This window comes from Melozone crissalis, unplaced genomic scaffold (genome assembly GCF_028551555.1).
Source record: "Melozone crissalis strain CALT ecotype California unplaced genomic scaffold, PUWL_Pcris_2 ptg000036l_1, whole genome shotgun sequence".
NCBI classification, from domain to species: Eukaryota; Metazoa; Chordata; class Aves; order Passeriformes; family Passerellidae; genus Melozone; species Melozone crissalis.
The window spans coordinates 15,454,082-15,478,573 of record NW_026535814.1 but is presented as its reverse complement, the minus strand read 5'-3'; the positions used below and the strand labels follow the sequence as shown (position 1 = coordinate 15,478,573).

At 43.4% G+C, this 24,492-nt stretch overlaps 1 protein-coding gene across 14 annotated transcripts in view; it reads left to right on the top strand.

The window, feature by feature from the left end:
• Positions 1-18,595, top strand: part of CELF4 (CUGBP Elav-like family member 4) — a 713,118-nt gene extending 694,523 nt beyond the window's left edge. For 11 of the 14 annotated variants that reach the window (XM_054283228.1, XM_054283220.1, XM_054283221.1 and 8 more), the window contains one exon: positions 2,240-3,506. The gene's annotated coding sequence lies outside the window, so the exon portion shown is untranslated. Of the gene's footprint in view, positions 1-284; positions 373-2,239; positions 3,507-17,319 lie in introns of those variants that run through there. The other 3 variants (XR_008483560.1, XM_054283218.1, XM_054283217.1) reach the window with 3 other exon arrangements.
• The last annotated feature ends 5,897 nt before the right edge of the window (positions 18,596-24,492 follow it).

The following is a 24,492-nucleotide window of genomic DNA, read 5'->3' as shown; positions in this document are numbered from 1 at the left end:
TTTTTTTTTTTAATTCTTCCTTTCTTTCTTTTCTTCTTTTCCTTTCTTTTCTTTCCGTTCAGTTGGTTTGTTTTGCTCTCATTCTTGTTTCGTTTTCTATAGTTTAATGGCAAGTATTTCCATTAGAAATTATTTTTGATTGATGCTGTGTTTGTAAAATTTTTTTTATTATTATTTTTATATATATCTTCTTTCCCCACCTTTCCCTTTTTCCACACTATATATAAATATATATATATAAAAAATCTTTTCTTCTTTTGTCATTCAATCAAATTCCAACCAAGAGCCAGTCAAATCCACCACAGTCTCGCGCTGAGCTAGGAAAAAAGTTCTCGTAATGACATGAAAGTGGAGAATACAGTTCCCCAGGCCGTAAGTTCAAATCAACTCGAAGTTGAAAGTGTGACATGATGGCGTCATGTAACAAGCTAAGAATTGGTTGCATGACATGCCGTCAAGTTTCGTGCAGGTGCCGTGATTGAAGCATTTTTCTTGGATGTTGTATCAGTTGATGATTGGCCAGTCATGATCACATGTGCCTTTTTTGACTTTGTGCTGCCACAATTTTTTGCTGTGCTCATTTTCGTTTTGTTTTTGGTGCTTGCAGTGGTTTCTTTATTTGTCGTTTGATTTCTCGTCAGCGTTTTATGCTTCTTTAGATGTCACATAGAAGGAAAAAAAAAAGATGGATTCCTAATTCTTTAGAAAAAAAAATGGGATTGTTGTAACTACAGATGATTTGGAAAAAAAAAAAGTAGAGAGAAAAATGTGTGGTTAATTTTTTGCACTGAAAATCTTGTGATTATTTTTTTTTTCCGGAGAATTGGGGCCTTTTTCAATTGACACCTTTTTTTTCCCCTTAGGATATTTCAAATCACTTTCTAAAAATTTTAAAAAATAAAAAACAAAAACGGAAAAACCAAATCAAAACTAAAAAGACTAATGATAGTAATGGTAGTTTGCAAACTATAGCAACCAAAAAAAGCAACCCCAAGAAAAGCCTCATTGTATGTCTTTTCAAGAATTCCTAATTCTAAGGTGCCGTATTACAGCAACTCCAGCAAAAATTAATTGCTTAGAGGGAGGGAGGGATTGAGTGGGAAAAAAACCCATCCAGATCAAAAAGCAAAATGCATCTTTTTGTTTACAACTGAAAAAGGGTCCTTGACGAGTGTTTTTTATTTTTTTATTATATTATTATTTTTGGTGTTGTAATTGTTTAGACTGCTGTGTACGGTTTGCTGTTTGTTGAACCAACAGTGTGAAAACCTGCCAGCATGGATTGATATTCCGCATGACACTTTTCCACCAGAGTGGACCTTTTGCAGTTTCTAAGTTTCTTGATGTAATAAATCACCGAGTGTATAAGAAGAACCTGCTTGCTAGAAGGAGATAAGAGCTAATCCTTAATGATTAAGCATCCTACTTAAATGTCAAGCCTAGTCGGATCATGATTATATTTTTTTAAATAATTTTTTTATTTAAGAAATGTTAGCTTTACCTTTTTTTTCCCCCCCACAAAAAAAAGTTTGCTCCAACAGTCTTTTTTATTTAACCTCCTGTAAATTGCCTGTTCAAAGTCCTACTTTCTGACACTCACAAAGGAGTAGATGTTATTGGCAGCTACGTCTCCACAGAAAGCTCATACACTGTCAAAGATGGCACCCCATTAAAATGTAGTACTCCCCTCTCCTGATGCCTTTCACCCTACAAAAGCCTGACAAGCAAGATTGTGATCTGGCGTTGCAAAGCGGCACTTAAAAATAACTGAAATGCTGCTGTCTTCACGTGTGTAGTGGTGCAGATTTACATAGACACGCCCTAATTTTATTTTTATTTATTATTATTAATATTATTATTATCACTAATAGGAACAATTGTGTTTTTCTTTATCATGATCGTGACTACCTTGCTTACTTTGGGTTTGATCCGGTTCCCACTGAAGTCAAGGGGAATCCTTCTGTTGATGTTAAGTGGGAGCAGAATCAGAGCCAAGGCCTTCAAAAGCAAAAAACACCAAAGCAGAAGCCCCATCCTGTCCCAATTGAAGGGAGAAGAAAGCATCCATTACTTTCAACGGGAGCAGGATTGGGCCCAAAAGAACAGGCTTGATTTTAATTTCATTTTCATTTTTAGGTCTTTTTTCCCTCCCCTCCTGTCTCAAATATTCCCCCCACACCTTCCCTACTTCCCCCTCCCCTTTTTGATTTAATTTGCAATGATCTTCTTCATTTTTTAGGGCAGCAGCTGAATGGGCCACATTTAGAAAAAAAAAAAGTATATATATATTAAAAAAAAAGTGAACTGTTGGATTACATCTTTGACATATCAGCAAATATCAGTCGAGCTGAAGACTTCAGACCTATTCTCTCTTTGATTGTTTAGACTGTAACATTTCTTCAAGAAAAGTATCACATCTGCTGACTTCGAAGGACATGCGCTTGAAAACAAACAAACACATAAAGTAAAATCAGAGCAGGAGGAAGACGAACCGGGATTTCTGAAGAGACACTGATATCACCACAGCGGCTTTTCTTCAAACAGGAGATGCAAACCTGGATTCTGGCAAAGGAGTGCCTGTTTGCCACCAAGGATGCGGTTACCATGCGAGACCCATGGTAACAGTCACTGAGCATCTTTATCTGTCATTCCTTAGCTATATAGGGACCAAAGGACAAAACTTTTTACCGCAGACTTGTAGCTGTATGTAAAATATGGAAGTTCTTTCCTTTTCTCTGAGCTGTTCCTAAAACAGTTTTTGAGAGCGATTATATGAAATATGTAAAACCTAAAAAAAAAAAAAAAAACACAAAAAAACCACAAAAACCACAAAAACACCAAAAAAATAAAACCACAAAAAAAAAAAATTACAAATGCTTAAATGCTTTTAAAACGGCAAGATAATAGTTCTTTGATACTTTGGGAGGTTCTTTGGTTATACATTAATTAGAGTCTATGAAGCTTTCATATGGTTTTCTGTATAATACGCAAGGATTGCGTTGTTAAAGGCAGGTAAGATGGATATCTATGAAAAGCAAAAAAAAGTAAATAAATAAATACATAATTAAGTACATAAAAAGGCATAGAAAAGAGAAAGGAAAGATGGTTGATATTAAATGGAAAACAAAAAGGTTTGTAAATGCTTCTAACTCTCCCCATTTAAAATCCTAATAGTTGTACAGAATTTAAAAAAGAAAGTTTAAAATACCTATATAATAGAAAAAAATTAGACAACATAAAAATAAAAAAAAAAACAAAAAAGCAAAAAAAAATAATACTACATAGAAGTTAGCGTTAATGCTAAAAACAAAGATGTTGTAGAACTGTAATTTTGTAGAGTTTAGATTGAGCATAAATTCCTACTCTCTGCCAATTGCTGTTGGATGCTGTTATTTATCGAGGAGAAAAAGGAGAAAAATGGCTATTTTGGCAGCTTTTTTAACTGCAAGCATTCCAGCTATTAAAAAATAAACAAGACAAGACTCAATTCTGTAGACAATGCAAATGGGAAAAAAAAGAAAAAAAAAAAACAGCTGTCTTTTTATCAGACGTTAGTTCTAACTTGAACAACAAAACACAGCTAAACGCTTCATGTCTTCATGATCTGCTGTCCGCAAAATTCCCATCATCCTATGCTTCAGTAGCTTCCATATTTGCTCTAGAAACCTTCAGGGCAAGGGATTAGCCTAGTACCTTAATCTTAAAAAAAAAAAAAAAAAAAAAAAACAAAAAAAAAACCTAAAAAACCTTAAAAAAAAAACCATAAAAAGTAAACTAAAGAAACAATCTCTTTGAAGAATTTCTGAAACTGTTTACAAGGAATTTTGAAAAACAGGGGGATGTTTAAAAAAAAAAAAGATGCTGGCTCTGTTTTCTGTAAATAAATTTGCATATTTTGTAGGACTTTTAATTGTAATGATAGAGAAAAAACAAGGAAAACTATTTAATGAAAGCACGATATTTATCTTTGGTAAATGACTTTAGAGCAGTTAAAAATAAGACATTGCTTTAAAAAATCTGACTCAGAAAAAACAATGAATTATTTAAGAACACATATATTTTAAAGAATATCATATTTATTATAATTTATTTTCACAGTCTTAAAACTTGATTTACATAATTCTCACACTTGTTTGCATCGATTGAGCAGTGTGATAATTGTTTTTGATTATTATTTGGTTATACTCTTGTTTTTGGTTACTATTTGGTTAATGCTCTTGTTTGTTTTTCTCAGTATTTTTTATCTTGATCTCGAACTTTCTTTCTCTGTTGTTTTTCCTTTTTTGGTTCCTTTTCCTTTTTTTTTTTTTTTAATGTTAATTTTGATTACATATTGGGCCTGACCGTGCAGTCCTTACTCTTCCAAAACTCTCATGGGGATATAACGAGCATTTTGCCAGAGTAAGGACTGAAGCAAACTGAGCCCACAGCTAGGAAGTACAGATGTGTAACGCAGCTGCAGTTCCATACAACTGCTCTTTCACTCTCAATTCCCTAAAACTCCTTGTAATCTTCTGTAATTATTGAATGACGCTTTCCAGCTTAGCCCTAAATAAAGCACAGTTTAAAAAAAAAAAAAAAAAAGCCGTGTTCTTTACTTCTTGATGGCTTTTCTTAATGTGTTTGCTTTGAGAACAAAATGAATCTATTTCGACTCTTTCATTAATATACATTGTTTGAGTATCAGAACAAATCCCTTTGTTATATAAAACGTATCTCATTGGATTGAATTAATGACACTGTTTCATTTAATGTCTGCTTGATATTCCAGAGTGGTTTACCTTAAACCTAGTAGGTTAGAAGATCAAATAATGGTACATACAAATTAGTGTCATTGCAGCTCCCATTTGAAGCCTGTTGTTTGATTTCACGCTCATGGTTTTTTCATGCTGATAACTATAGAGGCCAAAGCTCGGGACATTGCTCCTTTTGCTGCTTTGGGAAAACCCTGTGAAATTCAGGAGTCTCCGGAGATGAGGCTCAATTTCTTCCTCAGCATCCCTCACATCTCGTGTTTGAATGGCTATTTTCCTTTCCCCTGAAATGGCTGTACCAGATCAGCTGAGCTGAGGTTGGGGCTGAGATCAGGAGCCTTCACATTCTCTCTGTGATTATTGCAGCCACATCTGCATTTGAACAAGTTGCACAGGCTAAATCTACCTCTAAATGAGACCAATGTGCTTGTTCATAATTTGAACTCCATAGGAAGGAGTTCTGTAAGGAGAAACTCCTATTATTAATACTATCAGTTACTTAAGTCTGGTCAGGGCAGTAGAAATAAGAAATATAAATAAGATTATGAATACAAGGAGGGAACACGGTCTGTATTTGCTTTTCTTCCAAAGGGAAAGGCAAATACAGAAGTGCACATACACCAAACCTATCCCTGCTTTTCAGCAGAGAAGATGCTCTGCAGAGGACAGAGAGGCTAGAAATGTGGGCACTGAGAGGGAAAATGACGACTAGATTTCCAGTAAGAAGAGGTTTCTATTCCAAAGATTATTCAGCATCCTGTCCTGAGCTGCAGGGATGAACAGACAAAAGCAGGGCCAGGTTGAGAGTAAAGTGTGGGGGAGGGCTGATGAAAATCACTACTTGAGGGAAGAAAACCTCACAACAAACAGGGAGGACTCAATTTTCCAAACTGGCACAGCAAAAGGAGAACTAAAAGGTGCTGCCTGACTGTCTCCCCCCTTCTCAGGCCACCTTCATACCCTCCCCTGTGACCTTCAGTGTCCCCAGAGCTCTTCCCCACCCTGCTCGGGGTAGATGCTGTGTCTCTGCAGTGTGAGTCACATCCTGATGGATCTGCAAGAACACATCCCTGTCATCCAAGCAGGATGGGCTGCACCCCTGGGGCATCCAGCTGGGAGCACTTCTGGCCAATGAGATACAGCTGGGGGCTGTTGACTGGTGATTGTGAGACAAGATTTCGTCTTGTTTCAGGTACCCTGCAATACACAGCAGATAAAATATCCAGCATTGGAGGGCAATCAGCTCGCAAAGGGAGACCAGAAAACACTGTTAACATGACTCTATGACTTAGGTCAATACCCCAAAATGTAGCACTTTGCAGAGAAACCTTTGGCGTTACTGGACTGGGGAAATTGGATGTGAGGACAAGCAGGGACAATGAGTGACACAAGAGAGACCATGCCTGGTACTGACCTTTCTCCCAGGACATGCCCATGAATTACACTGCAAGCTCAAAATGTGATCATACCTCCGAGTTCAGCCCCCAGTGAAGGGAAACACCACAAGGCTGTCAGCCTGCTGGAGGTTCATTTACACCAGAGGTTCATTTACACCATTTGCACTGGTGTGCTGGGAAATAAAGCACAGCTGTCACCACCCTGCTGCCTAAACCAAGTGATGGGTACTTGCCATGCCCAGCTCTCTGGCTGTGGTAGAGGCACAGACTAGAACACCATGGGCTGAAGCACAAATGTAGGGACAGTCTAACAGCTGGCTGAAACACCCTTCTCCAGGCTGTGCAGACACACCAGCCCTGATTTAAGTGTTTGTCTCAGAGAGACTCCATGCTTCTCTCCAGAAAAAGTTCATCCACTGACACTGCAGGTGCTGTAAAGCAAAACAAATTGCAACACAAGCCTGCTTCAGCATGGGCTCTGTTGTTGGGGCAGGCAATTATCCAAAGAAACATCCCAATTTGAAGCAATGAAAATGAAGAGAGAGACCAGGTCTACCTGAAAGCCTGTAGCTGCATGTCTGTGTGCACCAGCACACAAAACACTGCATTACAGAGGTTCAAAAGCCACTGCATGTCTGATGCTGGTTTGTAGCTGCTAAGTTATATTACATTAAACTAAAGGGTTTTTTAAAGGTCAAACATTCATGTTTCATCAGTGTGCTCCTTGGTACCACTGTGATTATAGTAAACTTCAGTTCTATACCCATGAGTATTTCAAGCCGATCTTTGGTACAAGAACAGGGTACAGTTTGTTGTCATTCTTTGGGAAGTTTCATGAGGACACTTCAACCAATTAGGTTGAGGACACCTCAACCAACCATTTTCATGTCCCTGAGAAAGCAGTTCATACCCTCCTGGAGTCACTTTTCCATATCAGCCTTTCTTGACACAGGCACTGAGCCACTCAGCTTTTGTGCACATAAGCTCCTCCCACCTCCATCCCATTCCTACTCCAGGCAGATGTCCATTAGAAAACTTTATTTTATTAAAGGATTATATGGACTTCGAACAAGGCTTCAGAGTTCTGCCTGTTTTCCCTTTCCATAACAAATATCAACATAATGTTTGGAAATGTCCTTGCAAAGCAAGGTCAGGATTCTCCAACATTTCAGTTTCCAACAGCACATTTCTCCCAGTCCCAAATATGACCTGGGGGCAGCAACAGTTCCATAGGTGTAGAACCATGAAAGGTGTTTGTGATTCCAGGAATAACTCACACATCCCAGGGGGATTGGCGGATGGGGAAACTCATCAGCAGGGACTTCAGTGCAACACTGTGCAAGATTTTGCTCTGCACCACCTGGAGAGGGAAGCTGCTGATGCTCTTCCTTAGTAATGCCCCTTAGAAAAGCTCATTTGAAACAGCCTGACTTGTCCTGTCAGTCCAGAGCCAATGAAATGGGAATAGGCTGCAAACTCAAGGCAGCCACCTGCTGAGCCTGAAAATGTCTTCTGGAATAGCATTGCTGTCTACTTGTTGAGGAAATCTGTTCTTAAAGCAGTTTTCAATACCACAGCTTCTCTCTCACTACAGCAATCACATTAGAGCAAACACATCCCCAAAAAAACACTCAGAAGGTTCCAAATCAGAGCCCTTGTGTTTCATTTATTAAGGGTATGAGGTCACTCTGGTGTCTCATAGGACAATGGAATTGTTTGAGCTGGGGGGAACATTTAAAGGTCATCGAGTCCAACCCCCCTGCAATGAGCAGGGGCTGTATCAGGTTTCTCAGAACCTTATCCCTCTGCACACTTGCCCGCACCATTGTGCAAGCTTCTGTTAACACCCACACAACTTGAAACCTTCCCCACATTTCCTCTGAGGAGCCTCTGTAACATCAGCACTGGTAAACACACAACAAATGCTGGGGGGAAGAAACACCCTCAAAGCAAACATCCTCTCACATGGCATTCATGAGCTATCCTGAATTCTGGGTCTCAGTCTGGTAAGTTCTGAACTTGGTATGGACCTCCTCCAGCGAGCAAGATGAGGGAAGGTGTTTCCTTGCACAGGTGTAGGTAAGCACAGGCCCTCTCCCTGAAAGCAGCCGCCTTGCAGGGCACAGCACATTCACATGAGACACAAGAAGGTTCAAATTCTTCCCCATCCAGATGAAGCTTGCCTCTGAGACTCCTGTGACACAGAAGATGGCCCTGATTACAAAATGGTAGGTCAGTTCAGGGAGGTGTTCACAAGTCCTCTCCTGTTTAGAAATCCGCCTCATCTTGTTTAGAAAAGTGGAAATAGAACTGACATCAGGAAGTGTCATTTCCTCTCCTAGGAGACCCAGGCTCCTAACGCCACTCCTGAATGTGATATACATTGTACAGGACACTGGCTCTCACCTTGGTACTCCTTAGCCTGCCCCTCGTGGCATTTTCTTGGTGTACTCATTGCTGGGTGGCAGCTATTGCTTTCAGCACTCACAAAGAAGAGGCATAAACATGCAGGTTGCAGTCAGCTGGTGAGTGAGTATGTAAACTCTCCCCAGTGGGGAACCTCAGCCTGACATCCCAAAAATGGGTGCCTGCCTGCCCCCCAGAGAGAGAGAGAGAGGCCCTAAATTTCTCCTCACCTTTTGGGGCAGATCCCATCACATATTTTATTTTCTTCCACAGACAGCACAGAGAATACAATTGCCTAATTCAGTGTGGTGAGTCCTACCAGATAGCAAAACACCCACAAATTAGGCATCATGACTGTGATGCCTCCTTTGTGATTCCCTCCTACAGAGGATGAGAGATGATTCCGCTTCAGCGAGCTACAGAGCAGGCTCCAAAACTGGAGCGGTTGTCAGAATGCATATTGTACACAGATCCTCCTACCAACTCCTACAAGAAACGATTACCTTCTTTCAGCTAGAACAAAGAGCTATTAAGTGAGACAATGGGCCTAGCAGCATTGGTGAACCATCTGTCATCAAGCGTTAGACATTAGCAATGTCTTTTTTAAGCCAAGCCAATAGAAGCCCCCAGCCACTGTTACAATGGCACACAGGCACAGATGAAAAGTGTCAGCCCAACTTACCCTTGTTTTAACTCCTACCACTCGGTCTGCTCTGCTGCTGCTGCCTCCTGCAGCAACCCTAGCACTTGCAGGACCACACAGATTTCTCGCAATAACCATCACACTGCACTTTGCACCACAGCTCGCACAAGTGCAGCAGACCTGGGCTGCTCTGGGGCGCAGGCTGATTTGTTTGGAGGGCTGGCAAGCAGGAGACTGATATGAGACACTTTCCCCTCTAGACCCAACTCTCCTAACTCCACGGGACAGCAATCCCAAACACCTCCAATTGTGTTCCAGAGCCCAAAGGCCAAAAAGGGTCTGAGTCCCTGTGCACAACTCCGATAGCTGATAAGCAGCAAGCAGCCAAGTGTAGGGTAAGAGATGAAACATGAGGTTTAGACTGAGACATTGAAAACTGAGAGCAGGCTGACCCTATGTGTGGGAACAGTCATAGGCTCCTCTGCCCAGCCTCTGCATCCCACTCAGTCAAAAATCTTGTTCTGTTCTGGTTGTACAGAACAACCTGAGCCAAACCGGGATAAAGAGATAGAGAGCTACCTGGCTCTGCAGATTAAGCTCTGTAGCTTAAGCAGGAGTTGTCCAGTACCTGGCTCATTTACACCTATCAGTTTCCAGCCTAAAAGCCTGACCTTAAAGCTTTATTAAGTATTTTCTCTCTTTGATTGCCAAGCTTTGGCAGTGCTGGGAGGGGGCTGAGTTTGAGTGAAATACTGAACAGCTAAGGTGTTTTATTTTTTCTAGAAGCAAGGAATCCACATAAAGCAACACATTTTCCTGAATTAATTACAGTTCAAATCCAGTTTAACCAGAGACTGGGGAATTTTTTCTCCCATGGAGGGATGGATACAACCAAATGCCAAATTTTAGGACAGGTTTTCACACACCAGATTTAAGGGAGCATTTCCTGCCACAAACCACAAACAGTGAGGAACAGCAGGTGAAGGTCTGCAGATGGGGCGAGAGGACAAACCTGGCCTGACTGGACAATGCTTTGCCTCTACCCAGATCAGGTGAAGTCTTTGGTGGTCCTGGATCAGCAGGGTCCCTATCACTGCTCACAAGCCCAGCTGGTGCTTCTTTAGTTGCACTTTCAGCTGGGGACCCAGCAAAAGAGTGAGATGTCACTCCCAGTGGTTGGTCCTCCAGGGCCTGAGCACGCAGAGCCACCTTGCCTGTCCCACAGGCGACAAGCCAATGGTGATGACCAAGCATTACACCTGGCTAAATTAGGAAACAGCTTCCATGCAGATGGAAACCAGCAAATTTCATTGGGGAGGTGGGGACTGAGAGAAGCCAAGTGAAGCAGGAAGTGAAACAGATTAGCCATGGCTTGCACTCACTATTTGAAACAGCTTCAGAGAGGGCGCATGTGGCTGGGTACTGCATGCAGGAGAGAAGTGCTGGTGCTCCTGGGCACCCTGGGCTGAGCAGCAGTGACCCTCAAACAGGCTGGAGGTGTGTTAAGAGGTCAGAGATTCACAGGAAAGCAGGATTCAAGGAGTTTCAATCCAGCTTCTCCCAGACTCTGGAAATATAAATTCAAAGAGAAATATAGAAGAGGGACAAAACTGGAATTCGAGCCAGAGGGACAGGTGTTGGTGAGCATCACATGGCAAGAACAGAAATGGTATGGATCAGAGGCTTTCAGATCTTCAGCCGTTTCACTGCATGAGCAATGTACAATGTGACTGGAGTGGAGACTGAGTGAATCTGGGGGTGGCATGCAGCACTGCACATGCTAAACAGATCACTGGGTTCTTGCATGACCTGCTCTGGTCTTGTAAAATGGCACCATTGTCATGGTGACTGGAAACACCCATGAAGAAGGCACGCTGCTCCACAAATTCTTCCAGTGGCTGGTCTTTTATAAAGCTCCTCCCATGTCATTCCAACTGGGGTTGTGAAAAGCATTCAACAATGGCCTCTTTCTGCAGCAAAATGAGTTAATGGGGACATTTACAGCTGCTTTCAGTGGATACCTTACAAAAGTCAACAAGAAACTGCAATTTTGGTGTGTCAAAGGAGCCAGAACATCAGAATGTCCCAACATGTCCATCTTTTACCCAATAAAATCCACGACTGGTGTGACAAGCTGTAATAGACAAACAGCAATGCTCTGTCATTCTTCTGTGCAAAAACACCTTTAGCCCTTTGCCTTATCAGGCCTAAAGTCATTTCCTTGGCAATAAGATCAACAGAAACCTCTGCATTTTTCTTCCAACAGTTAAATTATTTATGAGCTTCGAAAATAATCCCACTTTGTCTTCTAACCCTAGTTTTGCATATATATATATCGACCCCTGTGAATTCTTCAGCTAAAATATGCATTCATTACAAAAGCATTTCAGGGTATTTTTTTCTTTCCTCTTTATCTACTTGTTTGAATATGTTGTAAACTTGATTAATGTTGCCTTCTAATCTCTTTCTTTCTAGAGAGAACACCTGGAGCTCTTTTAACCTACCTCAAATAAAAAATAAAACCCAAGAGACAAACAACCCAAGTGGCAATGTCACACTTCCACAACCCTTTCCTCTCCCTGGCCACGAATTTCTCCTCTTCTAAGAGGGTGGACACACAGGCAAAACTTGTGTCAATGAACCTACAGGGCCATGGGCTTCTTCTAAAGCCCCTTTCCTTATGCTCCTAATAACCTGCTTAGTTTCAAGCCTCTCTCAGGCTGGAATAGTTTGGGGAGATTTATGACAGCAATTCTTCTGGTTCCTTTCACAATGTGTTTTCCGCTATTCTCATCTATCGCTCTGCCAACATGCATCATTTATTTAATACCAGTCACTAGCCACATTAAGCTTTTTGCTGTTTTTTCTTTCTTTTTTTTTTTTTTTGCCTTTTTTTTGTGGAGGACATTCCCCCCCATACCTGGAGAAATCGTGCAGGTAAATAACATCTGAGCCAAGAGTCTTGGACCTGCCTTTTCTGCCTCCATCCACAGCTTTCCAGGGGTATCAATCATCCCCAAACTAGGATTCTTCTCATTTTAATTATGCTAATATCGCCATAATTTCATTCTCGTTAACAGCAATTGAGTTTCAGTCTCTGCAGATGGTGGAGCTGGACAGTTACCAAGCCACATGCCATCTTGAGGGGAGGTTATGGACCAGTGCTTAGCCTGTGGCAGCGCTGCTCAGCACCGTTTCTGGGTTGCATCACTTCACTTTACCCATTTGTGAAATGGCATATGCCTTCGCCTCATACTGGTTTTGAGATTTACAAAGGACACTTCTAAAAATAGAGAGTCCACTGCCCAGCTAGCTCATTCCTGTTACAATGCAACCCTGCCTGCTTTGAAAATTTCAGGACAGACACTCCTCACAAGGAGCCTCAGGAGAAGACAGAGTAGAACAAGTACACGGTGCACCAGGAGAAGTTTTTTCTCAACATAGGAAAGACATTTTTTACAGTGAAAACTATCACTGGAAAAACCTCCCCAGGGATGTTGTAGAGTCTCCATCACTGGAGGTTTTCAACATGCCGTTGTATTCCACTGGATGCTAGATAATCTCATCTAAGATCCCTTTCCCAAGAAAATTTGGACCATGTGAACTTTCTAGGCCTCTTCCAACATGAATGTTTTATGATTCTGTGGTCCTGTGGTTGTTGCAGGTGTGCACAGGTGTGTGGGTATGTTACCATGACAGACACCAACCCTCTGAACCTCCCCATGAGAGCAGCTGTAGTCCCCAAATCACGGCAGTGCTGATGGGAAGGACCTCTGTGGTTTTCTCATCCAGCCTCCCACTGAAATCAGGCTGGGCCTTCTGGGTGTGTCCCTTGTTATTCTCACAAAATAAAGCTATTAAAGGCCACACAGGTAAATTTGTATGGCCACAATCACACCTGTGCTGTGGGGACTGGCGCCAGTGCAGCCCCTCTGCTCACCATTGTCCAGCCTGGTGGATGGACCAGGGCTTGCTGCATCTCCCTTCTGGGATGGGTTTCTCTTCGAGGAGAACCAGTGTGGGTTGGGTGAGTGGTGAGCACAAAACCAGCCATTACCCAGTGAAATACTGGGGTATGCAGAGGGACCAGGACCTCAGTGCACATTATGAGGAACTATTCTGCCCCGCACAGCAGCTCCAGTTCCACCCAGTGGAGAATATTTGGTTTCCCAGGGATAATCCATCACTGCCTTTCCCCACCAGGACTGGTCCACCACCTGTGAGGTACCAACACATCCCAGACACAATCCTCAGCTCCAAGCTAAGGGAAATCCCACTGCTCCCTGGCTGACAGGCAGAGGAAACTTCAGCTTAAACCTGGCTACAAGTCAGAAATCAATACTGCATAAACCAAACTGCACCAGTTCTGCATGAAAGGCTTTACATTGTGACTGAAAGTGTGATGAACGATTTTTACGTGGATTTCATATTTAGGTTGTTGGGTTTTTTAATCTGAGTACAGTCTAGTAAGGCAAATAGAAATTATGACAGACTATTGCAGCTTTCTGGTCTGAGGAACATATTAAAATCTCTTCAGGGGATGATATCTGACCAGCTTCTTATGCAACTGTTGCCTCCTCCTACTCCATTTGACAGCTGACCTCCCTGATAATCAAAGTAAGACACAGATGGCAGCTGCACAGCCGAGGTAAACATGAAATGGTCTCTGTGACAGCCCAGAAGAGTCATTGTTTTCCCATCCCTAAATCAGATGGCAATCTAGGATCCCAGCCAGACCCATCTTCCCCCAAGCATTAAAAGCACACAATGAATGAAGAGGCACCATAGTCAAAAGGGTGAGAAACAGCCTCAGTAAGATTTTGTGTTGCACTTCAGGTCTTCAGATACTTTCAGGATATACTTTTAATCCATGGCAAGGACTTTGATTTTCTTTAATTATTTCATATGTTGGTAGGGGATTAATTAAAACATGAGAGAGAGTCACCTTTAAGGGCAAAAGGTTTTGAATTGTGCTTGCTTGATCAGGATGACAACAGTATTTATGCTGATGGCCAAAAAGGGCATTTCTGACTCCAATTCCATTTCCAGAAAACATTAACTTTGCCTCACGGTGCATTATTTGAACCAGCACACGTCGCCAGCGGTTGAATAAGACAGTTCCTCCACACTCCACGACGGAGTACCGACACTTACTAAATTATGCTGTTAAATACTGTAGTATGGCCATAAAATACAATGAAGGCCCGTGGAAGGGTGCCAGCCCCTTTCTGAGGGAGAGAGAGAGAGCTTTTGGAACCCTGCCTGTGGCCCGTAATTTTCACTTCCTCCTACTACAGTCTGAAGTGACATGAAAGGACTTGTAAAGTCAAGTCCAGGAGGCTGGTGGGGATTTGAAGGAGTGAAGATGAAGTTAGAACATCGTTGGTAGCATTTGACCTACTTGAACTTTGCCGGGAAAGAAGGAAGGAGCCAAATCTCCCACACACCTCTACAGCAGACCACACTGAGGGAAAGGAAAAAAATAAATAAAGAAAAAAAAAAAATTCCAGCCTGCAAAATCTACATTTTTCAGCTCAGAGAGGGGCAAAATATTGAAAACACATAAATTTCTAATGGAGAAAACCGTTAGTCAAAAGCAGCCAAACTTGGCAGAAAAGTTTCTGGCTAGCAAGATATTTCAGTGTTTCATGGGAGATGGCACTTGGTGAAGGAAAAGAACCAATGGCACAGGATGGGAGGATAGAAGGATTGCTTACACACACTGAGTCTTGTCAAGTGCTGCAGCAATTCACATGGACCTTGACATGTGAAGTCCAATAATGACCTAATGGAAGTCCAACCAATAATGAAGTCCTTTAAGTCCATCAAGCTCAAAATTTAATGCTTTTTGTTATTAGTGATTACAAAGGAGTTGAAGGATAGAGAAGGAGTTAGGATGGACCTTTGTGAAAAATATTTCAGCAGGAAAGATTTTTCCTTCTCCAGTGGTCCTAATCTGACTTGTCACACTCTGTGTGTGCTTAAAACCCTTCAGTGCAGGAACACAGACAGAATGGTGTTACCCACTTAGCTTAAAATCAAGCTGAGGAACAGCAACAAAAACAAAAGCAATACATGACAACTATTCAGGTCAGCTCAGTGACAGTGCCTGACAGACAACACACACAATGTTCTGCCCTCCTGTTTGCTACCACAGTCCTACAGAGGTTGCTTAGCCCATCAGAGGAAGGCTGAAAATAATAATGAGGTGGAGATGGGTGAGCAGAATTCCACAGAAATTTTTGTCTTTTATGTAGACACATACCTTGATCTATTTCTTATATCCCCTCACCTACAAACTTACACACAAATCCAGCAAACCAATCAGCCTAAAATGTGTGCCCTCAGTTGTCTTGCACATAAGCTTTCATCAGATGGTCAAAATTGGAGAGCAGCAGAATTTTCTTAGCAGCAGTGATTGAACAGAGACAGACTTGGATTTACCCAAACCACCCTATGTTCATTTTCTAGGCTGGGTGTCCACTGGAGGCGAATCTTTGTTACGCACTGTCTCTGGAACAGACCGAGCTTGAGGCATGGCTTTCAAATTCATTAAAAATTCACAACAGCTCTGGTGGCTGCAGAAAACCTTCACATGGTTCCTAGGGATACTTCTGTCAGCAAAACTCAGAGCTACCTTATTCCACACAACCTCCTTCTCAAAGCCCTGTCCAGCCCAGGCACATGTGGACAGTGACTGCCAGCAGCACCTCTTAGGGAAAGGATTTGGAAGAAGCTGCTAAGCCCAGAGAGACAGGACAGCCTGGAGAGCTCCTGCCCAGCACTAGGAAGTGCTTTGCCTGAATTTCAGGATGCCTGACACCATCACAAAGCACAGATGCACCACACAGGGGAGCACCACCAGCTTCCAGAGAGTGCAGCCTCCAAGGAGTGGACCTGAAATGCAGGAAGCAGCATTAAGGAAAATGTTAATGACCCTTGTCACCCAAAATAAAGTCTATCTCAAAGAAAATTCCCCCGTGCCAACAGCATAAGACTCACTTTTCCACCCCACCCCACCACACTCCACCCCTCTTAAGTTTTTTCTCATCTCCACTGCACTTTGCATTTTGGAGTAAAATTCTCAGTGCAGTTGGTCACAGCAGTTCAGCTGGGGACAGGGATGAGTATCAGGAGTGGAACAAGATACACAGAAGGGTCCCTTTTACATTTTCAGAGACACAGACTGTATTTTCCCCTTTCCCTTGGGCTCTGTCACTTCGCTTTCAACTCCCACAAGCAGCGCTTGGAGAGCAAGGAAAGTGGGGGAGAGGTGTGAGAAAGCTGAGCCATCTGCCTGGAGGAGAACAGGGATCCAGGCACGGGCAGATGAGCTCTGCAGGCACTGCCACGGTGTGCTCGGGTCCTGCCACGTGCTTCTGCATCCTCAGCCCCTGCCATGGGCACCCTCACACACGGGGGAGATGCAGGGGAGTCTGGAGCACACACCAAGGAAAATTGATGGGATGCCAGACTTCCAGAGACAGGCAGAGGTTCCCCCCTCTGCTGCAGGAATGAAGGGCTGGTAATAAACTGTGGGGATAAATGGCAGCAGCTCCCCTCACTGCCTCTGCGTGCTCCCTGAGGAGGTGCTGGGCCATGGCGGAGGGAGGGATTTAGTGAACAGCCTCTGTGACAGCAGCATCGAAAACACCCCCAGTGCCAGCTGTCCTCACCCAGGACTGGTCCTGCTCCATGGGTCCCCTGGCTGTAGGATGTCATTTTGCTGCTCTGCCTCATGCTTCCCAACATGACAAATTACTTTTCAAGCAAAAGTCTTTTCTCCACCTCCTCCCCCCCTTATAAATATATGAGAAAAAACAAACTAGCCAACAACCAGCTCTTGACATAAATCCTTTTGGCTCAGTTTTTTTGATAAATACTAGTGTTCCTTTATCCTTCACATTTCACTCTTCTCCACAAACTCTGAGCAAGAGTTTCAGGCAAAGCTCAGCTCTTGAGTCTTCTCCATGAAGCTCCTTGGGAGAAGTCAATGTGCAGAATCTGGGCAGGGAACTCTTCCTCTGCTTGTGGGGAGTGGACAAGACATGGAGTGAGCATGTGCCCAGGACGCTGCAGCATGGCTTGTCTGTAGATATTCTGTTTTATTTCATTGCAGGCATCACTTCAGTCGTTGTTATAGTGGAAATGGTCCCATCTAGCTGCCAATACCAACATCTGAGCCCGAGAACATCACTGTTTGGGTGAGCAGAGCTCTAGCCATCAGACCTGACTGCATCATCAGATTGCATGCACAAACCTGTGACAGAGACCAGCACCGAGCTCCAAAGCCCAAACCTTCTCTCCCTCCTTGAGTGCTGCAGCCATGCGTCTGCTCCTTTCTGCTCTTCTTGGCTGCAGGCTGAGATGCAACACTGAACTGAACTGAACTGCACACCTGAACTGATCCTTTCTCACAGGATTTGGTACCAAGGCGTGTGAAGCTGCATCCAGGTGCTTCCCTCCACATGCCAGCGTTGGCAGAAAAGCAGAGGGGAGTCAGAACACACAAGGAAACAGAGGGGAAAGGAGCTCCTTGCTCCTGGCTTTGGGGGCTTGACAGAGTTTCTCAGACCCAGATGGATCCAGTGAGCAGTTTTGGATACTGAGGTTCAGACCAGGCTTGCAGACTCAGCCTCACAGAAGAAGGAAGGACAGTTTTGCTGGATCTCACCTGTATCTACGTTCTGGGCAGTGAATGAAGGAAACACCTAAATTCCTGTCCAGCCAGCTGCTTTTCAAGGTTTGAGAGAGACAACTTTTGCTGAACCTGTCAGATAGGGTCTTGGAAAATAAAGCACCCTCTCAGATGGCTGGCTAGCAAATGCCACTGCCCCCACCAGGCCACCAGCTACCTAAAATACAGTTGCAAGCCTGGTGCCTAAGCCAGGCACACCTGCTAATGTTCAACTTTTGTATTTTAACCTCAAGAGAAGCTCTTGTTATGGTGAAATATATGGGGCAGCAGACCATGGCAGCGGAGCTGAAGCCCATAGATCACAGAGTTAAATATTCTGCTGTGGGCTGAAAGTGAGAGCACACAGTTTCAGCCCATGTGTTGGTGGAAGTTATGAGCACGCGAGAAAAGGGGATTTATAATGAGAACGGCAATTCAACCTCAATTATAGTGCACGACTGTCTGCACACTATAAACTGAAGGTTTAATAATGAGGCAAGAAGGCTGAAGGAGAGAATTTCATTGTGTCTGTTTCACAGCCTGGAATTCTTACTAAATTCATCAGATTACTTGAGTTCTCCTGACAACTGTAGCAGTATAACTAATTTTAAAGGGGTTTATTGTATATTCAGACTGCAGCAGAAGATACGGGCAGAGAAAACCCCATAGCAAAAGAGAGCTCCAGATTGAGGACTATAATGTATATGAGATTTGAAAGAAGTAAGTGCTAAAAGATGTAGACAGCAGTTTTTCAGGGTCCTTAACCTTGATGAATAAATGAATAAAATCCCTTAAAAAATTGCAGTGTTTCTTTCAAGTGGTTTCCAGCATGTTAATGATCAAGAGAAGCTGAGAAAATTGCTGGGAAAGGAGATGACTTTCCTCAATATGCTTTTACCACAGAGACTATGAGACAGACATGAATTGTAAGCAAATAATACGCAAAATATGACAGAGAGAGAAGAACAGAGGCTCTTTATCTGCCCATAATGCATTTGCATACAGATGTGTTGACTGCAAGACTTTGTGATGCTGCCAAATCAAATCTTTAATGGAGACTTGGAGCCTTCCAGTTCTGCCCTATTCAGGTACTTAGACAGGACTCCCCTGTATTGTGTTTACCTTACCACTCCAAAAGAAAAAGTACCTAATTTGAAAAGGGACACAGAGAATACACAAAAGGCTTTTTCCACCACCACAAGCTTCCCACTCACCATGTACAACACCCCTCCAGTTAATAATGAAGACAAAAGGGCCAGAATAACCCACTCCTCTAATTTCTTATCACCAAAATCCCCTAAGTATTGCAGAAAAATTTCAAGCCACACCAGTAGAATGCACTACAGAAAAGGGGCATCTCCCCACCTTCTGCCACATGGGAAGGGAATGTCCTGGCTTGGCCTTGCCCAAGGAACTGGAGGAAGGTGTCACTGAGGCAGGGAGCATCAGGCACTGACGGGCAACTTGTCTGCTAAAAAATATCCCAGATTTAAAAAGCCGTAAAATGGCAAAGAGTAAAGGGGTGCTGAAGGCTAAAATTTTGAAGGCATCATCTCCAGCAGGGTTTTCACCCCTCTGTTTGCTGTCTGACAGTGCTTGAAGACAATGCTCTTGTCTCTCCCTGTCTTTGAACTCTCCCCAGCACCAACATCACCCACACACCCCTCTTCTCTCCTGGCCCCACCAACCTCCAGGTAATAATGTAGCTGATTAGATCTTTCATCATTTTTATTGTTATCCACCCGCAGATTAATAAAACAGCGCTCCGGCTGTTTCTGGCTGACCACATTCCCTAATTTATCATAAAGGCTTAGCCTGAAACACTTGTGTCTGACACGTGGGGGGAGCTGCAGCCCCTGCCAGCCCAGCACAGCTGCGGGAGGGCCGTGGTCCACAGCAATACCTGAATTCTCACCTCGCAGAGCACAAGTTAACGCGCTGCAGCCGAGCCGCCAAGGCAAAATTACCAGAGATTGGTACCAGAGTCACAGAGGTGGAAAAATGGGGAGTTAACTCTAGCTCACTGGAGCACACTGCTTCATATCTGTACTGTCTCTTAATATGAGGGAATATGCTCTTAAAGCACTCCAAATTTTCTGTTTAAAGACAGTAATTGCAAGGGTGACTTAACATGGCCTCAGGGACTATCCTGTAAGAATTGGAGGACTTGATCCCTTAAAAGTCAAGCTGGAGGAATCGTGAAACCGACACTGGAGTTCCCACACATCCTTACCTTCTTCTTGTAGCCTCCCATCCTCTGCCATATCCCTCCCCTTCCTGCTTTGCCTTCCTCCTCTTCAGGGTACTGATTTAAACTCAGAAGAAATGCAAAACTCAAATGTCTTGCAGTCCAAAGGAGGATTTTAACCCACAAACTCAAAGGCAATGTCCCCCAAAATCACACAGAGCTCTACTAAACTAACGGCCTCATTTATTTATTTGGAGCACATGAGTGGCTAAGTGAAGGTGAATTCTTCTTTGACCAGTGTTATACTGGGAGCAGCTGTGACCTATTCATTGTTCCACAACCCAAATTAACAGAAAAGTGAAGAACTTCTGTCAGGTAAACATTTCCGCAGGACTTTTCCTGTTTTAAACTGAACAACAAAAAGAATTTTCAAATTAGAAAAAGAGAAAACCAAAAAGATGAAAACCTTTTTGTTAAAGAAAAAAATGGAAAAATTCTACAGAACCGATACTGTTTTATAGAAAGATTCCATTTAATGAAAAAAAGTCACTTTTCTGATGAGAAGTATTTTCAGGGGATACATTTCAGTCAGGGCTGTCAGCTGTCACTTGCCTTTCAACCACTGACCAAACCAAAGCAATCTTTGTCTTACAGAGCTGGGGTGTCATTTTGGGAAGAGCTGAGTGTAGAAATTAGTGGGGTGAAGGTGCAATAACGAAATCACACAGATACAAGTCACCATGAGAGAACAGCCCAAAGGCAGAGCATGTTTGAAAACAGCTGCCTTCCAGCCAGGTGAGCCCTGCCTGGCTCCATGCAGGAACCCAAAGATGTCCAACACAGTCTTCTACCAGACCTTAGCAAAACCTTTATATGAGAAAGAGCCTCAGACCTCCCAAGGTAGTGCAGTGACAGTGAGGGAAACAAGGATGGAGGGAAAAGGCAGATAGGGTATGAACTGCCTCCTCCTTGAGCACACATGTCCAGCTGGCTCATGTGGCTCTGTGGTAAAGACCAGCATCCTTATCCCCTGCAATGCAAGGCCATGGAAAACTGGCACGATTGCTAGTCTCACCAGGAAAAGGTCTGAGCTGAGAACATGCAGGAAAAGCCCAGAGCTGCCAGTCCCTTCCAATGAAATACACTTTAATTATTCTGATATCCAAAATATTCTCCTCACTCTCTGCTATTATATGTTTGTTTCTTCTCACTTTCATTTTTTGCTATTCCTTTTCCTCCTCCTCATTTTCAGCTGAGCCACCCAAAATTTCTGTGAGCTGAATAACCAAGACTGATTTCACACAACTCAAGGCCAAGTCCTTTTGTATGTGTGTGTGTCTGTGTGGTTTTGTCTCTGTTTTATTGGAATCCTGTGCTCACCAGGGCCTGTGAAGGGATAACCCATGAACATCAGGGGCAGTTCCACGGACGCCCTTCCTCTACACCTTCCTTCACAAAACACACAGGAGCTTAAGAACTTTGAGATTTCTTTCTCCTCTACCTAAATCCTCTTCAAAGGAGTTAAAAGTTAACATTAGAGGGGCACCAGCCAGCTGGAGAGCACATGAAGTACAATTCCATTTACTTTTCCACCTTTCAGAAGCCAGACCTTGGTGACACATATCCCCCTGCTCCTTGTGCCTGATAGTTCATGCATGCTGTCTGACCATCCCCAGACCTGGGTTGTTTTATATCCTATGTCACCCTCACCTCTTTCTCCCTTCCTCCCACCAAACCTGAGACAGAAAGCAACACAGAAAAATTATCATGAGCTTTTTTTTTTTTGGAACAGAGACCTAAGCAACAAATCCCTCATGAACAAGTGATGCTTTGCCCAACCAAATCCAAAGGAAACCCTGGCAAAGTCAGGCTGAAATGGACCAAATGCAGTTTTGCTTAGCTCTCCCAGCCCAGGGAGGACACGGGTCTAATTCCCAGCTCCCAGCCCAGCTCTGCAGTGACAGATGCTGCCTGGAGCTGAAGGAGAAATGATGATGCAGGGCCGTTCCCTTCACAATGCCGCTCTGTCACCATGGAGGCAGACAGCGTGCTCTCAACAAGTTTATCTGCAAAGTAACATGAAAATTCCTCACAGCAGGAGAGATTTGACAGGACGTGCCTAGCACAGCTTTATAAAAAGGTTTCTTCAAATGCTTCCAAATCCCGTGGATCTTTTTCTTGCTTTATCATCCTTTTCAACATCCTTCTTTCTCTCGCTTTTTCTTTTTTTTAGTGCCTTCACAAGGCACGTTTATCAACATCAAAGCACATTCTCTTGCAGCTCAGTTTTTCTCTTCTGAATCCACTTTCGCAAAATCCAAACTACTATTTCTCTCCACACCCAGTGACTTCACCAGAAACAAAACTTGCTTCTGTGCACAAAATCTTCTTCAAATCTGGGCAGAATTGAGATTGCAAGGTAGGGACTGAGATCCCTTGCACAAAGGTGAATTCCTCTGAGACAGAGCGTATTTGATATTCCTGCAAACTCCACTGTGCCTAAGCTGAATTTTGATGGCTACCTCACCTCTGAATTTCTCCTACCTCCCAAACCAAACTAGAGGTTCATGCTGCATTGTCCTCATAGGCTGCATTCAGGATGTTCAGCCCAGACAAACAAGTGCTTTGCTCTGTGCTGCTGTCACCAGAGAGATGATGGAGGCTTGGTCCTGCCTGCACTGCAATTGCCAAGTCCTTTCAGAGCAGTTTCCTGGGCAGCTCAGCCAGCCTCCCCACACGACAGGGCAGTGCTGAAGGTGCTGAAACCTGGGGTTCCCTCCCCACGTAGCCCCCAGGCACCCTCAGGGTACTCTAGCTGTGTCTACACAGCTGATGTGAAGGAAAATTTGGGCCCAAGAACAGGTCCTAAGCCTCCAGCCCCACACCCTCAAAGCTGCTAAACCTTCTCCTCCTCTCCCTGATTTCTTCCATTTTAAGGAAGAGCTCAGCCATGTTCTGTCAAGATCTAGAATTATAGAATGTGTCTGCATGGCACAGGTGGGAAAGTTTTCAAGGCCCAGACTGGTCTGCAAGTGTGTTCCAGACCAGATGACTTCACACAGTTCTGCCTTCATTAAAAACACCAAGGCAAGTCCCACAGGATCTTTAAAATCCAAACCTGGATCACCTGGCAATCCCCACCCAGCAGAGCCTTACATCTCTTCTCCTCAGCACTGGCACTGCCATGGGCACAGTGGTAGCTTCAGAGTGGCTTTCTCCACTTTTTGGCAAATTTCATTTGGCAACTGGCCATGGGAAGGGTGGAAACTGAGTTAAAGGATGTAAAGTCACCCTCCTCAGTGCATAAAGGGCTGTGTGCATCATGGATGGAAACTGAGTAAAAGGATGTGCAGCCACCCTCCTCAGTGCATAAAGGACTGTGTGTGTCGGGGTGGGGATGGGAGAAGGTGAAAGGGTAGTTGGAACTGTGAAGTTTGAAGGTGAAAAAAGTCTTTATATCTGGATTAGTGGAGTCCTGGGGCCTTCAAAAATAGTTAAAATTCCCTTTTTTGAGTAATGGAGAAGTAGTTTGCATTGATCTTAAGAATTTGCTTATAGTTTTCCCTGGAGTTCAATGTACTGGGGAGTGCAAAGCTGACACAGCTCAAAAGTTTTATGAACCTCAGGTAACAGCGTGAAAGGAAATTTTAATAAATATTACATTTATTTAAATTTAATTTCTTTCCTTGTTAATAATAAAAGCCAACCTTGGTCTTCTGGGCTTTTCTCATATGCCTGCTTAATACAGCAGCGAAATCGTGGAATTATTTATATTTTAACTTCATTTTCAGTAAATCGTCAATCATTCACCTTTCAAAAGCATTAAATTCAGAGACGAACAGCAGGGGAGAGGGAGACTGAAAAATAAATATTGACTTTCAGGGGTTTGTTTTGGGTTTTTTAAGAACAGGGTTAGAAATAGAAGCTGTTGTGGGTGATGAGTAAAAGCACAGAAAAAGGAAAAGACATTTGTGCCTATAGATTTCTCCCCATCATAGTCCTGCAACTCTGTTTCTGCTTTGTTTGCAGGAAGCTACAGCAGTACTTATGGGTAGTGGCACTTGCTGGCTTAAAGATGCACTTGGCTGAAAATTTCGGGTCTTCTTCTCATTGGGTAAATGATCTTCCTTACCCAGGACACTCACTAGTAGCCATAGATACTGGTATGGTCAGCAGCGATCCCAAGGAAAACCTAAGAAAAGAGGAATGACAGAATTGGGAAATCCACCAGGATTGCAGTACTGTGACACTTATGCCTTGTGAAGATTCCACAGATTCTTCCTTTTGAGTTCAGCAGCCCAATCAATGCCTAAAGATAATGACAGCCTCTTGCTACAGGTGTCTGCTGTCCCCTGAGACAGAAGGACTCCAGCCATCTGTCCCCTTGGCTGCTCTAGAAACCTTCTGAAGGGTTCTGGCTGGTCTGT